This window comes from Tursiops truncatus, chromosome 7 (genome assembly GCF_011762595.2).
Source record: "Tursiops truncatus isolate mTurTru1 chromosome 7, mTurTru1.mat.Y, whole genome shotgun sequence".
NCBI lineage: Eukaryota > Metazoa > Chordata > Mammalia > Artiodactyla > Delphinidae > Tursiops > Tursiops truncatus.
In genome coordinates, this window is record NC_047040.1 from 97,578,285 (window position 1) to 97,594,019 (window position 15,735).

The following is a 15,735-nucleotide window of genomic DNA, read 5'->3' on the forward strand; positions in this document are numbered from 1 at the left end:
CCCAGGCAGTGCCCAGCAGAGCCCAGGTATTTAACATAACTACACTGCCTCCTGTAGAAAAGCGCTGGTGTGGCATTCCGAGAAAATGTCCTTACTTCTTGCCAGGGGAGTCCAGGAAGTCTTCATGGGCTATGGGCAATGAATGACGTACAGGCTTTGTTAGGAGTTAGGAGGGAAAAACATTTTCAGTGAAGGGATAAACACAAACAAGGCAAAGCATTATCTTTCCTTTTTCTCTCTGGTTTCTTGTGGAATGGCAATGGGATCCCTTTCCCAGGGCCCACAACAATTCTTTGCTCACAGTGGGCACTCCAGGTGTGGGTGCTCTCAGAGTCGAGCTGAGAGATGGATAGAGATTTCATCTGAAAAGAGGTTGGGAGTCTCCCTCTGGTCTTTCCAGTTACCCGAGCTGACGTATTTTCCTTTATTGGTTAAGGCAGTCTGAGCTTTACAGAACGTAGCCTGAAAACAACTGGTTGTAATAGGAAAGTTCCACACCAAAACCTTTGGGGCAGAAACTGAATCCTCATTCCTCTCGTACTGACCGCAGCTTCCCTAGAACTCGTGCCAGACTAAGAAGATGCTTTGGGTGTAGTAAGGAGAAAATGTCAGGATTCTCAGGACATCCTAGCAATGGCTGAGAAGGGAACAAGCCCACCACCTCTTCCTTAGGCTTCTAGAAGTCATCCTGCGAGTGGGGTCTATTTGCCAGTCATGTCCCCAAACCAGGCAGGCTCAGGGCGGCCACATGTTGGCCAGCAGCTGTGAAACAGGACATGCAGTTGTTTAATTTGGTATTAGTATTATTTCTTACGTTAATGAAAGGAAAAGATATGCCCTCAGGGAATATTTTCAGAAGCCCTTAAGAGAACAAAACACTCGATGGGTTTTGTTGAGGAAAGAAATTGAGATAAAGTTACAATCTTTGTAATGCTCTGCTTCTCAAAGTGTGATCCATGAATCCCGGAATCAGCAAGACCTGGCAATTTGCTGGAAATGCAAATCCTCAGGCCCAGGCAATCTTTCTTTTAACTAGCCCTGAGGATGATTTGAGGTCCACTTTAATGCATTTGAGAACCGTAAGAAAAGAGTGTTAAGAACTGTGATCCACACCATTCCTTCTATAAAAGCATCTGTGGTTTGTGACGCTCTATGTTTTAGCATAATCTAATTCTGCATCAAAAAGTCAAACGCGGGCTTCCCTGGTGGCGCAGTGGTTGAGAGTCCGCCTGCTGATGCAGGGGACGCGGGTTCGTGCCCCGGTCCGGGAAGATCTCACATGTCGCGGAGCGGCTGGGCCCGTGAGCCATGGCCGCTGAGCCTGCGTGTCCGGAGCCTGTGCTCCGCAACGGGAGAGGCCACAACAGTGAGAGGCCCGCATACCGCAAAAAAAAAAAAAAAAAAAAAAGTCAAACGCTATTACATTTCACAGGAGGAATTGATAAGGCTGGCTGGGAGCAAGGGAGTCCAGCAAATATTCCCCTTTGCAACTCTCTCAATTAATTCCAATATTGCTACCGCACACAACAGGAGCAGCTCCAGGAATATCAACACCCTGGGAGTACAGTTCCAAACATCTGTCTCTCCGTTCAAGGCTTCAAAAGCAAGACTATCAGTCACTTACATTTTAGGGGGCATTAGACATCCCTTCTCCCTGATGGTAGAGACACTTAAAAATCTCAGTGAGTACATGAACAAGAAAAAGAATGCTATGTTTCTAGGGGGCTATGGAAGAAACGAATGTGGATGGGAGAGGAAAGGAAAGGACGTGAGAACTGGAAGGGATTGTTTGATTGTGAAGTTGAGGAAATTCACTTTTTTAACTCCTTCCCTTCTGTCTGGCATCAACCTTCCATCCCGCCGTAGAGGGGACGTTGGAAGGGTGACCCAGGGGGGCCTAATGGGCAAGTAAAACAAAGGTGGGGTCTACCTTAGGGTCTTAGAACCTCTGAGGGAAGGAAACCCAATCAGCGTTCCCCACAGCAAAATGGCAGCTCTCTCTGACGGACAGCTCTGGGTTTGGGCTTTGCTGCCTGCTCTCTGGACCATCCCCTGGATCTGTTGTCCTCGATGCTCTTTCTGGGTAGAACAGTAAGAGGCTCCCATTCTCATTCTGTTCCCTGCCGCCCTTCCCGGGAGCAGCGCCAGGCACTTTGCTATGGAGACCGGAAAGTAAATCCTCCCCGCGCTCTTTGAACACGTGGAAAGCAAAGGCAAGGGTAGATGGCTGTTCGGTAGCCACCTACGGCCACGTGACTTGGCATACAAATGAATGGAAAACTAACAGGAAACAGGAAAACAGTGCATCTGAAATGGCTCTTTGAAAACTAACCTCAGTTTAAGAATAACAGAGGACGCATCTGACTGACCCCAAATTCCAGCCTCTTTCCATCACTCCATGCCACATCTAAATGCCCTTGGGCTGCCTGTGCACAGAGCTGTCATCAATTAGCAAAGGTCAATGCCAGACATACGTTCCCTCGGCTGGGCTGAACAGGCTGGGCTCCTCAAGGGTCCTTTTCACCTTCAGATGGAGGTAAGGGTGATGCAAGGAACCCCATTCATGGAAGAGGGGTGGAGCTCCATGACACGAGCCCCACCAACGGGGTGTCACGGGAACAAGCACTCCTCCCCCAGTAAAACAATCCCCTCCTAAATCAGAGCTGGAAAGCACCCACACTCACAGACTACGGTCTCCTCTGCTCGATGTCACCAAGCTCTTCACCTCTCAAAGCTTCTCTGAGCCTTTACTGCTCACATACGAGCAGAAATTGGCAATCGCCACCTTCACCGTTCCTGATGCTGGATCAAATGTGTGTGGCCGTGACATTCTCTGTGCCACCCACTTCCTCTTGCCTCCCACTTCCTGTTAAAATGATTGTCTCCCACTAGGGATTGGGAAGAATTCCCCAAAGAGTTCCCAGGTCTTTCCTACCTCTGCATTCCCCGGAATGGTGCAGGATCTAATGTAAGGCGTTGACTTCTTACAGAGAGGTGGGCTGGAGCTGGAGTTCACAGGCAACGCCATATCCTACTTCCACTAGGCTGCGGTGCCACTGTGACAGGGCAACAGGTTCCCAGCCCCACAAGACTTCCTTGCCCAGAGGTGGGATCCTGGCCCCTCCAGCTTCTCCCAGCTCCCACCACATCTCAGCTCCTGGACCAGACCTCCAGAGGGGCACTCTCTGCCCTGTGTTCAAGGATGCAAGATATTCAGACTCCAGAGTGTGAACCAAATTTTTAAAAGGGAACAAAGAAAAAAGAAAGGAAAATGAAGCCCATAGATTTTTTCATGCTGTGCTACCACTGAACTGTACAAAAATAAGGGGACCAAATTTCTAGACCCTATGCATTATGATCACAACTTGCCTTTTGCCTGGATCTTCCGCCTCCAGAGTGGCACTGAAAGGGGAGAGAGAGGCGGGGAGAGAGAGAGAGAGAGACAGAGAGAGAGAGAGAGAGAGAGAGAGAGAGAGAGAGAGAGAGGGAGGGAGGGAGGGAGGAAGGGAGGGGGAGGGGGAGGGGGAGGGGGAGGGGGGAGGGGGAGGGGGAGGGGGGGAGGGGGAGGGAGAGGGGAGGGGGAGGGGGAGGGAGGGGGAGGGAGAGAGGGAGCGATCCCCAAAACCCAGGCTGTTTCCTCTGCAGCTGTCGCTGGAGAAGGGGTGATCTCCAGATGGCTCTGGGCTGGCGGTGAAGTTGATGGGTGTTGGAAGGTGCTGCTGAGAGAGGCCCCGCGATTGCCCCAAGCAGATTCTCACCCCAGCTGGCAACCAGAGCCACTCAGCTCCCTACCGCACTGTCATCAATCATGAACTGGGAAAAAACTTTCAGTGTGAGAGTTTATTATCAACTCTTAATGAAAATATATGGGTTTCACAGAACAGTCTGAAAAGTATGGAGTGTCGGAATGTGAAATGGCAAAATTGTTTGATCAGGTGCGAGGGCAAAAGTGATTGCCTGATTATAGCTGAGAGCAGAGTAGGGAGACAGGCCATGGGGCCATCAACACACAGGGGATAATGAGGCCTGTGCAGCTCCAGCTTGGATGGGAGCAGCCTGCTCTGGGAGGTGCCAGGAGGCTTTGCTCAAATAAAGATCACAGAAATAAGTAAGCTTTCATATTGGCTGGGTGAGAAGGGCTCTGCAAACCCAGTTTCATTCGATTCTCACATCAAGCCTGAAAAGTTGGAAGCGTTATCTTCATTTTACAGATGAGGAAACTGCGGCTCAGAGATGTTAAGTAACTTGACAGAGGTCTCACTAGGATTCAAACTCTGTCTGGTTCCAGAGCTTTGGCTCTTAACTAGTAGTTGGCAAACTTTGTTTTTGTATATGGTGGTATTCACTGCATCTTTTTTTTTTTTTTTTTTTTTGCGGTATGCGGCCTCTCACTGCTGTGGCCTCTCCCATTGCGGAGCACAGGCTCCGGACGCGCAGGCTCAGCGGCCATGGCTCATGGGCCCAGCCGCTCCGCGGCATGTGGGATCCTCCCGGACCGGGGCGCGAACCCGCGTTCCCTGCATTGGCAGGCGGACTCTTAACCACTGCGCCACCAGGGAAGCCCCACTGCATCTTTTTTTAAAAATTGTAGTTGATTTATAATATTGTATTAGTTTCTGGTGTACAGCAAAGTGATTCAGTTTTATACATATATTCTTTTTCAGATTCTTTTCCCTTATAGGTTATTACAAGATACTGAATACAGTTCCCTGTGCTATACAGTAAGTCCTTCTTGTTTATCTATTTTATACATAGTAGTGTGTATCTGTTAAGCCCAAACTCCTAATTTATCCCTCCCTGCCTTGCCCCTTCAGTAACCATAAGTTTGTTTTTTATGTCTGTGTGTCTGTTTCTGTTTTGTAAATAAGTTCATTTGCATTATATTTTAGAGTCCACATATAAGTAAGTGATATCATATGATATTTGTCTTTCTCTGACTTACTTCACTCAGTATGACAATCTCTAGGTCCACCCATGTTGCTGCAAATGGCATTATTTCATTCTTTTTTATGGCTGAGTAATATTCCATTGTATATACACATCTTCTTTATCCATTCATCTGTTGAGGGACATTTAGGTTGCTTCCATGTCTTAGCTATTGCACATACTGCTGCTGTAAACACGGGGGTGCATGTATCTTTTCAAATTAGAGTTTTCATCTTTTCTGGCAAACATTTTTTTATAAATGGCCAAAAAGTAACTATTTTTGGCTTTGTGGTCACATATAACCTGTGTCTTTATTTTTTGTTTGTTTGGTTTTTTACCTTTGCAATTCTTTAAAAATGTGGAAACCATTCTTAGTTCTTTGGCAGTACCAAACCAGGTGAGCAACTGCATTTGGCCCATGAGCTAGAGTTTGCTGATCCTTGCGTTTAATCATTGCACCGCACTCTCATCTAACTTGTGACCTTGGGCAAGAATTTCTCCTCTCTCTGTTGCAGATGCATCTTTGAAATGGGTTTAAAAGCAAACACAAGAAGGGAAACTGGGAAGCGGAAGGGTGGCCTTAAGTCAACTTCCCAGCACGCTGGGAATTTTAATATTTACTCTAGTCACTGTTCCAGTGACTTCTCTTTGGTTTTACTTTAGATGAATCCTTCCAAACTCTAAGGCTGTGAGAATCAAAGAGCAAGCTACCTCAGATCCTTTTTGGAACAGGGTGAGTGTAATTAAATAGACATAAGAGAACAGTACAAAATAACACCTAACCATTCACAGGAATTAGATGTGAAAAGGGTGACATCATTTGCTAACTTTAATCTACAACTTCTCTCCTTTAATGACTTTAATGGACAAGGCTTATTTTAAACACACAAAGCGGAGGATAAAGAAATAACTCACTGAATGCTTACTATGCGCATCTTGTCTTAATTAGCTCTCCCTCCAACTTTTGAGGGTGGTATTATTATTCCATTTATCCATTAGAATGTTTTGGACTGTAAGTAACAGAAGACCAACCTCAAAGTGACTCAAGCAATAAAGACACAGCTCCCGGACTTCCCTGGTGGCACAGTGGTTACGAATCCGCCTGCCAATGCAGGGGACACAGGTCCGAGCCCTGGTCTGGGAAGATCCCACATGCCGCAGAGCAACTAAGCCCGTGAGCCACAACCACTGAGGCCCCGTGCTGCAACTACTGAAGCCTGCGCACCTAGAGCCCGTGCTCCATAACAAGATAAGCCACTGCAGTGAGAAGCCCGCGCACCGCAGCGAAGAGTAGCCCCCGCTCGCCGCAACTAGAGAAAGCCTGGGAGCAGCAACGAAGACCCAATGCAGCCAAAAATAAATAGATGAATTAATTTAAAAAAAAAAACTTAAAAAAAAAAAGACACAGCTCCCTTCACAACTGGAAGGTGAAACACCAGGCAGACCCCTGGGGTGGTAGATCCAGGTGCTCTACAGACTCCTCAAGGATCCCAAGGATTCTTAGCTCTGTCTTCTAAAATATAGGCTGAATTTTTAATTTTAAGGGTGATTCCCCTCATCATAGAATCTGTGTTCTCAATAGATGGAGTAGAGAGAGAGAGGAAGAGACAGAGAGATAGGAGTCCTTCTTCCCCACCCATCAGACAAATTCTGTTCCTTTAGTCTAAAGGAGCCAATTTAGAAAAACAGATGATTGTCTTAGGCTCACGTTCCTGAACAAGTCACTGGCAAGAGGGATGGAAATTCCAGGCCTCTCCCTTGGAACCGCGGTGGTTTCGAGATGTGTTAGGTTTGCTCCGGTAAGAAACAGTCCTGACATATCCATGCTTTGCTCTTGTCCATTATGGTCCACAGGGGCTCTGCCCAACATCGCTCATACTGTGGGACCCGAGTTGAAGAAGCAACCACTCTCTGGAGCACTGCTGATCACTGTAGTAGAGGAAGAGAGTGCAAGCAGTGGCAATTCAACTCTCCAGCCTGGACACACCATTTCCCTTCACAGCATATTCCCCAGGACTGACCATACTGCCTGCTCAACCACAAGGAGACTGTGTGTCCAGAAAAAAGAACCAGAAACATTTGGAAACTGCACCAATAACTACCACAGGAGTCAATCCGTGCTACTACACCTATGAGGGAAGGGGAAATGAGTTTTGAAGAGAAAAGCCCAATATATACTACATTACCAGTTACAGAGAAATAAACAGAAGCTCAAAGAGAAAAGTAGTATCCCAAAAGAGAGCAAAGAGACAATGAAAAGACCAGTCTAGCAGGTCCAACATTTGAATAACAGGAGTTCCCAGAATGAAAGAACAAAGAAAATGTAGAGAAGGAAATTATCTAAGAAATAATTCCAGAAGATTTCTAAGAACTGAAAGACATGTATTTCTATATCAAAGGAACTTACCAAATGCCAAGCGTAAAGATTGAAAATGGAACCACAGAAAGGCACGAGCATCACAAAATTCTGGAACACCAGGGACAAAGAGAAGATCCTGTAAGCTTTCAGAAAGAAAACTGTGAAAACTAGTTTCATATAAATGATTTGGATACAAGATTCAGAATGGCATTGGATTTCTCAACAGCATTGCAGAAAGCAAGAAGATAATGGGTCAAAGCTTTCACAATTCAAAGAAAAAACTATTTCCAACTTAACTTTCTATAAACAGTCAAATTCTCAATCAAGTGGGTAAAATAAGACATTTTCAGATGTACACAGCAAAGATGATGATGAAGGGAAGTTTCTGCAGGACAGATGGAGAGACAGCGGCCAAAGCTAGAAAGTCGCCAATTCAAAATAAAGCAGGTCAGAGGGATCCAAAGCAGATTCTTAAAGATTAACTTAACAGACTGTCTAATGCATTTGAATGTTGTTGGTTTTTTTTGCGGTACGCGGGCCTCTCACTGTTGTGGCCTCTCCCGTTGCGGAGCACAGGCTCTGGACACGCAGGCTCAGCGGCCATGGCTCACGGGCTCAGCCGTTCCGCAGCATGTGGCATCTTCCCGGACCGGGGCACGAACCCGTGTCCCCTGCATCGGCAGGCAGACTCTCAACCACTGCGCCACCAGGGAAGCCCCATTTGAATGTTTTGAAAGAGATTTACAAATCTCTTTCTCTGGGGGAAAGTTTAGGATTGTACATAAAAATTATACCCATTTTTTAAGTCAGCTATTAATTCTAGGCAATACAAGACATTAGGCAAAGAGGAAAAATAATCAATCACTACATGGATTGGTTATGATTGGTTATGATTAACATTTACATAGTTGTACCAATAAAAGTCCTGTATGTATATCAAACAAAAATGACAATAGGATTATATTGGGAGGATGAAAGAATGGGTGGTGTGGGTTTCGTGTGACTGGGACAAGGCAGAAGAGTGAACATAAGCTAAATCTTTATCTTCCCTAATAGGAAGTCGATAATGGCTAAAACTGAAAAAAAAAAAATGAAGAAACAGCAATATAAGCATGTTATTTACAGATATACCAGTAGATACCAAAAGAATCAACAAAAATAGTTGAAATGGTTGTCTCAAGTAGCAGGCAATGGTGGCAGATACACAAGGGATGGCTATTTTCTGCAATAAGACTTGAAGAACTATTTGACGATGTGCACATATACTTTGATACAATAAAAACAAAAATTTAAAAAATTACTAGAGGAGAAATGAGAGACTATTCAGTAAAGAGTGTCCTGACAATAGAGGAGAAATTTCAATTATTTACAGGCTCTTCTGCTACAGCAAAGGTTTCTACGACACCAATTAGCTCAAACACTATTGGTCAATAAAGAGATCATGTTAGTATAATGTGGAAGCCATTTTTACTGTCACTGTTTCCCAGCAAGTTCAAGTTTTTGCAACTCAGGAATGGCAGCCCACCTCAACACAGGCTAAAACACCTCAGTGCAAAGGAAGACAATTCTATACACAGAGTTCAGCCCACATTTTCCTCTTCGCTTAGTTTGGTAACATGTCTATTGTGAGGTTCCCCCAATCTCTGCACACTTTCTGTGACTGCTGTACTTCGCAGCCTCCATTGTCTCTTCCTCCTCTATTAGGCTATGCTCATTGTTTCCTTTGTTAGATAGATTTATATTTGCTGTAATATATCACTATTTACTGGGCATTTAAACTGCCTTTTAAACTAGGTTAGTAGCTTTACTAGGATTCGTATTGCCTTTTTAGTGCTCTGGTTAAAAAGTAGCATAGGTTTGAGTGGTCTCCCCTTGACTTTATTGTTTTCCATGAGCCCTGTTATTTTTAGCATATGATTTTGCAGAATATGAGGGCTTTTAGGAAAATTTTGTGCTGTAACAGAAATTCTTGTTCCTACCTGCTATCCTATACAAATGATTTAAACTCTAAACATCCTTTCAAAAGCTAAAAAAATACAGGGTAGTAGACAGAATTCTAAGATAACCCTTAAGATTCTTCAAGTAGAAGTCTTTACCCAGTCATAGGCAGCATTCAGGTAATCAGGTAAGCCCCTTCATTTCCCTAGATGGCGGAAGCAAAGGGATGAGAAATGCCATAGTTTGACTGCTCAAGTTCCCATCACCAGAAAGAAGAGATGGAAGTGGAAAAGAAACTCCCCCATAATAGTACTGTTGAAACAAGAGCAACACGAGTGCTGATCGGCCACCTTAAAACTAGAACCTGCAAGTACTTTGGAAGCACACTGTGTGCCCCTAATTCATCTCCTGCCCTTTCTTTCCCTACAAAGATAACTACTGTCCTGGCTTTTGTGTTAACCTATCCCTTTCTTTAGTTTTATCATTTATGATGTATGTATGTATCCCTAAATTAAATATACACGTCTCATTGTTGCCTGGGTCCATGAAGTTGGATGGAAAAAAATTACATCCTTATTTTCACTCACCTTTTTTTATGAGTTTCACTATTTTTTATTAGTTTATTGCCTTCAATTACGAATGTAGGTAATAAAACATTCTTCTCAGAAAGGGTCCATGGGCTTCACTAGATGACCAAAGGCCCATGGCATATTCCTGCTAGGGTATTTCCCTAGGAGTGGCATTGCTGGGAAACAGCGGATGCTCCATGCTGGCCCTTCTCGCCAGGATTCCTCATTTACCACAGAGCATGGACAATAATTTGAGGGACTCTTCTCAGTTCTCCAAAGGACGGCAGGTAACCAGTGCATTCTATTACATGGTAGGAGGGAAGCTGTTTTGTTATCTACGGTGAATTCCTTAGGCCTTAGGGCTTACTTCTCTCCTGGAACCACAGTGTCGACATTCAATTCTTGGCTGGCTTGCTGGGGGCTTCTTTTCTCCTGCACTGGGTGTAACGGAGTCTGACTCATTGACATTTAGACCCTGCCTCTGCCACTTACTAGGAAGGTGACTTTGAGGGGTTACTTAATCCAACTCTGTCTCAATGTACACACTGTAAAGTGATGGTGATACAGACATCCTGGGCTTCCTTGAAAAATAATTTGTGTAAAGGAACTAGCACAGTCACTGGCTCAAGGTAGGATCACTAAGGGTTGTTTTCTTCCTAACCGCCATCCCATTCCCTATATTATAAGGAATCAGAGATACAGGTGGTAAGATACAGTTAAATTTCCCTTCTTTCCTTCCCTTTTTCCTTGAAATGCTAAGAGTTGGATTTTTTATACATATACATATATATATATGTGTGTGTGTGTATATGTATAATGTATATATATATCTTAGTAGAAAAATTTTAAAGTATATATTTTAATCGAAGTGTGGTTGATTCACAATGTGTCGGTTTCTGCTGTATGGCAGGGTGATTCAGTTATACATATATATACATCCTTTTTTATATCCTTTTCCATTATGGGTTATCACAGAATATTGAATATAGTTCCCTGTGGATACTGAATATAGTAGGACCTTGTTGTTTATCCATTCTATATATACTAGTTTGCGTCTGCTAACCCCAAACTCCCACTCCATCCCTCCCTCATCCCCCTCCTTGGCAACCACAGGTCTTTTGAGAGTTGTTTTTAATTTCATCTTTATTATTCCAATGCAACCATGTTTGATTCTGGTGACCTCCATATTGCTATGACTTTCTGTAGTTCAGACTTTGCTTGGACTTAGTGGAGGCGTCAACACGAGTCACTGTAGCTCTAGAAGAGACGATGCGGTGGTCACATACCTTGTTCCTGGCCTTGCCCAAAGCTGCTCCTTCAGTGTTTTACCTCTGTCCTTTAGTCCTCCCCCACCACCCCTAAGTACTCTTTAGTCTTTGAAGGAATCTGCCTCATTTTTCATTAGATGGTTTGTGTGTGCTAGCTCATAGTATTATTAATTTTGTATTTAATTTGTCTAGATTTGCTTGGTGTTTGCAAAGCTTGTGTAATCTCCTTAGGTAAGATATAGTTTACAACAGAATGATACCTTGCAATTTAAATAGCAGCTGTTGAGGGAAGGCAGACAGTTACAAACTACTCTTTCTGTTCTTTTGCAAAAGAGCTATGCTGTGATGAAATGAATAATATATTTTAGGGCATACCTGGATTTGCTACTGCAGTTTGATTTACATGGATAAAGAAAAAAAAAATGCTAGTCATTTGAAATTGTTTCCAAATGCAAGACAAGTTAGATTCCCGTGAGAGAATTTTGAAAGAATAAGTGTCTTATTGCTAAGAAAAGGAAATTCTTATCTGTTAGTTCTTACAATGGATATGGCCCATCACCTACTTCTGGGGAGGAGTGTTTCTTTTGCAAGGTGAGAATTTATATGTGTGTATCATTCATTTATTTCTAAAGTGTTTAATGAAGACTCTTTATGTGTTAGATACTTTAAAAAGTTAAAAAAAAAATTTCCCCAGCTTTATGGAGGTTAATTGACTAATAAAATTATGTAGATTAAAAAAAAAGATTCTTGCTGCAGGTGTACAAACCCTGTATAATGTCCTCCCTTTGAGTGTGGGTGGGATCCGTGAATAGGATGAATGCCACCCTATGATGAGGTTATATGAAGTGGCAAAGGTAAAGAGATTTTGCAGATATAGGTAAGGACACTAATCAGTGACTTTGAGTTCATCAAAATGGAATTGATCCTGGAGGGGCCTGACCTAATCAGGTATGCCTCAAGAAGAGAATCTAGAGGTCAGAGACTTGAAGCCTCAGAGATTATCCTACTGTCTCTGAAGAAGCACGCCACCATGAGTTCCATAGCTGCAAGACAGTGACTTCTGCCATGGGAGCAAGGAAGAGGATGCAGAACCTCAAATGAGACCCCAGTCCCAGCTGACACCTGGACTGCAATCCTGTGATACTCTGATCCGAGGGCCCAGCTAAGCCATGCTTGGACTCCTGATCTAGGGAAACTGAATAATAAATCTATTTTCTTTATTATTTTTTATTGAGGTATAGTTGATGTATAATATTATATAAGTTTCAGGTGTAAAACACAGTGATTCAATTTTTAAACGTTATACTCCGTGTACAGTTATAATAAAATGTTGGCTGTATTCCCTGTGCTGTAGCTTCTTTATTTTATATACAGTAGTTTGTACCTCTTAATTCCCTTCCTGCATCCTGCCCCTCCCCGCTATGCTCTCCCGACTGGTAACCACTTGTTGTTCGCTGTATCTATAAATCTATGTTCTTTAAATCTGCTATGTTGATGGTAATTTGTTACCCATCAAAAGAAAACGAATCCATACAGAAACAAATTATTTGTAACCCCTTCTAGTCTTTTAATTATCTTAGTTTGAAGTAATCTCTCCTAAAGAAAACATGGAACCCAAAATCTATAAAGGAGAATTTTGAAAAGATTTCATAATATTTTAAACTGCTACATTATAAAAGTCATCATGAAGAGTGTTAAACACCAACACCATGCTAGAAGCAAATATTTCCAGCACACATATTTAATCACAGAGGGTATGGACTTGGCTTCTGAGTAGACAGACCCACAGTCTTCATCATGACGTGACAAACCTGTATATGTACTGCCCTGCAGTAGGCAAGATGAAGGGCAGGGTGGAGGCATGGATGAGGTAGAATACACTGGAATCTTTTCGTGCCATCCTGACTGAGAAGCTGGGTCAGAGATGGACTCCCAGTATCTCAAGTTCAGAGCTGGGACTTCAAATGTATTTTCCCATAAAAATAGTGATTAGATGTCCTACTGAATCTATAGCATAGCAGACACTCCATCTGCAAGTGGACAAGAAGGAAAGTCTCCCCAACTTCTACCAGAGGTGGTAAGAAGTGAGGTGCTGAAGTGACAGAAATAAATTCCCTGCAGCAGAAGCGTCACAGAACCAAATCTGGGTCTGCTCGCTCATGCTCAGTAAAGCCAATCTACTGACACATGTAGCATTCATTGCAAGACCAAGCAAGGAGGTTGGGTCTTTTGAGGATTAGCTGCCTGGACTCCTTGCTTGGCACCCTGCGATAAACTGTGCGCTTTCCTTCACCACAACGCGGTGTCAGTAGACTGGCTTTACTACCCGCGTGAGCCAGCAGACCCAAGTTTGGTTCGGTAACAGGAGGAGACATTGGAGCTACACAGCCATTTGACCACCTGAAATTCAGCAACATTTCAATTCACTGGAATGCACCTGACAGGGACCCTCAGTTAGCCTGAGATTTGGCATTGTTTCCATTAAGAGGAAAGAGATAGATCTAATACAAAATAAAATCTAATATCTGAGCTTGATTGTCTAAAATGCACCTATTCCAGGAAAAGTCCTGGGGACAGTATGCATTCATCCCAGTTTTCACTCTTATTCACAATGACAGCCTGAATTGTGAGATTTAATGATCAAGGCAATGACCCTGGAAGTCTGGACAAATTTAATCAGCAAAAACTAACTTCTGCTCCACGGTTTGTATTTATGCAAGTAGGACAACAGACACAAACATTTTGGAAAGCTTTTTTAACACTAACAATTGGAACAATGTAACGTGTTTAAGTTATCTTTGGAAAATACACCTAACCTTTGAGGGTGATACTTAGGAGTGAATGGTCATGTTCCCACACAGTCTCCCACATGATGCCAGGGGAGAAGCAGAGTCCTGAATGCATGAGAGCCCTTTGGGTGTTGTTTCTGAAGTTTGGGCCATTCCACATGTTGAATAAGAAGGTAAAAGTAATTGCCCAAATAATTTAGGCTTTTCCAAATCTCTCACCTGAAATAACCAGATAATTACAAAAGGCTTGTTTTGTATTCTGGGGGCATTTGGGTGTTTGTTTGGCTCGTTCTTACGAATTCTTTCATTGTCCACTTCAGTTTCCTTGTGTGGAGCTATCCTAAGACACAGTAGATACCACCACAGAATTCTAATAAAGTATGTTGGCAATGGAGCCTTGGATCACAGGCCAAGGCCCCAGAGTTACAAGGAAACAACATCAACCAACTGGACGGCCAGTGACTTCTTCATTTAAAGACCAGGCAGATTAAACACAGCTCTTTCTGGCCCTGTTGGGGGCACTGTTTTTTAGAGCTCAATCAAGAAATTAATGGGATTCTGCAGGATGCCTCAAGTCCAGCACTTTGCCGCACGCAGGGCAATAATTATGCTCAATTACAGCCTAGCATGTGGTTTCTGGTCCCATAAAAATCTCCCCACATCAAACCAATCTTCAAGGGGAAAAAAAAGAACCTGTTTTGGCAATTTTCTGCACTGGTAAATGTCAACCCCTAATTTAGCCTCCAGAGGGCTCCACCATTTCAGATCTGTCCTCAGCTGCCATGAGACCCCAGGACTAACATGTGAAGTGATGACATCCACGTTTCCAGGGATCTTTGAGGCCCATCCTGACTCTGGGATCAACAAAGGATTCCAACTGCCCTCATCTTATGGAAATGGATCCCTGTCGAGGTGAAAGGATGAGAAAATAAAACGGAAGCAAAGCTCAGAGGTGACTACACAGAAAATGGCCCACATGCAGGGCTGGGTTCATTTCAGTTTAGAGGTTTTGGGCAAGCCTGCTTGTTTGCTCCTTCTTGAAAGCACACACCAACCAGCTATTCTGAAAAAGAATAGATGAAGCCAAGGAAAAAAAAACGAAAAACAAACAAAAAAAATCCGAAGAAGCCTAGGGCTAGCAAGGCAGCAGATGCCCAGGGGTGGCACTCCGGATGAGCCACCGCTTTCTCCCTGCCTGAGGCTCTGGGCAGAGGGGATGAATTTCAAAGGCTGAGGGCTGAGTTGGATTTTAAGAATTTGCTCATGTGCTACAGTATTAAGAATGTCTCAAAAACATTAGCTTCTTGGTTTCCCTTGTTCAAAATGCACTATTACTCACATTATCTCAAGGGATCCCAATTTGTACTGAATACCTAGGAAGTCCCTGATTTCACTCTAACACTAGAAAGCAGAATTCAGCCAGGTGCAGGAGAGTCTGACGTGCAGGAGAGGGAGTTGGAGGGCAGCACGCTGGCCAAGAAATTGATGTCAAGTAAATTTTGAGTATGACCAGCAATATACAATGAAATAACCATAAATGTCTACAATATTAAAAGATCGAAATTAAGCTTCTGTCCTTATAAACCTATCACAAATGAACCTAATATATTGACTATCCAAAGGGCCCCAGTGTTCTATAAAATGTTATATAGAGTATAACAACTCTTTTGTAAATCTGATATAAAATTAATATGCCAGCTTTAAGCATTTGATTTGTCTTTGCGGAATTAAGAATCAGTTGGAGGATCAATTTAGATGTCCTCAAATGAGAAAAAAAAATGTCAATTTGGAATGTCTGAAACATACCTTACTTTTCTTCAATAAACTGTCCAGCAGCAGAGACGCAAAATCACACCAATGACTCAGCAGCACTTTGAGAAACACAC

General features: G+C 43.3%; 1 protein-coding gene across 6 annotated transcripts in view; it reads right to left on the reverse strand.

Annotated features, from left to right (window-relative positions):
• The window catches only part of SLC35F5 (solute carrier family 35 member F5), a 129,754-nt gene that overhangs the window by 19,540 nt on the left and 94,479 nt on the right, over window positions 1-15,735 (reverse strand). Inside the window, exon 20 of one of the 6 annotated variants that reach the window (XM_073807775.1) lies at window positions 5,237-6,855. The exons of the other annotated variants lie outside the window; for them this stretch is intronic. The gene's annotated coding sequence lies outside the window, so the exon portion shown is untranslated. Of the gene's footprint in view, window positions 1-5,236; window positions 6,856-15,735 lie in introns of those variants that run through there. 6 annotated transcript variants of the gene reach the window in all.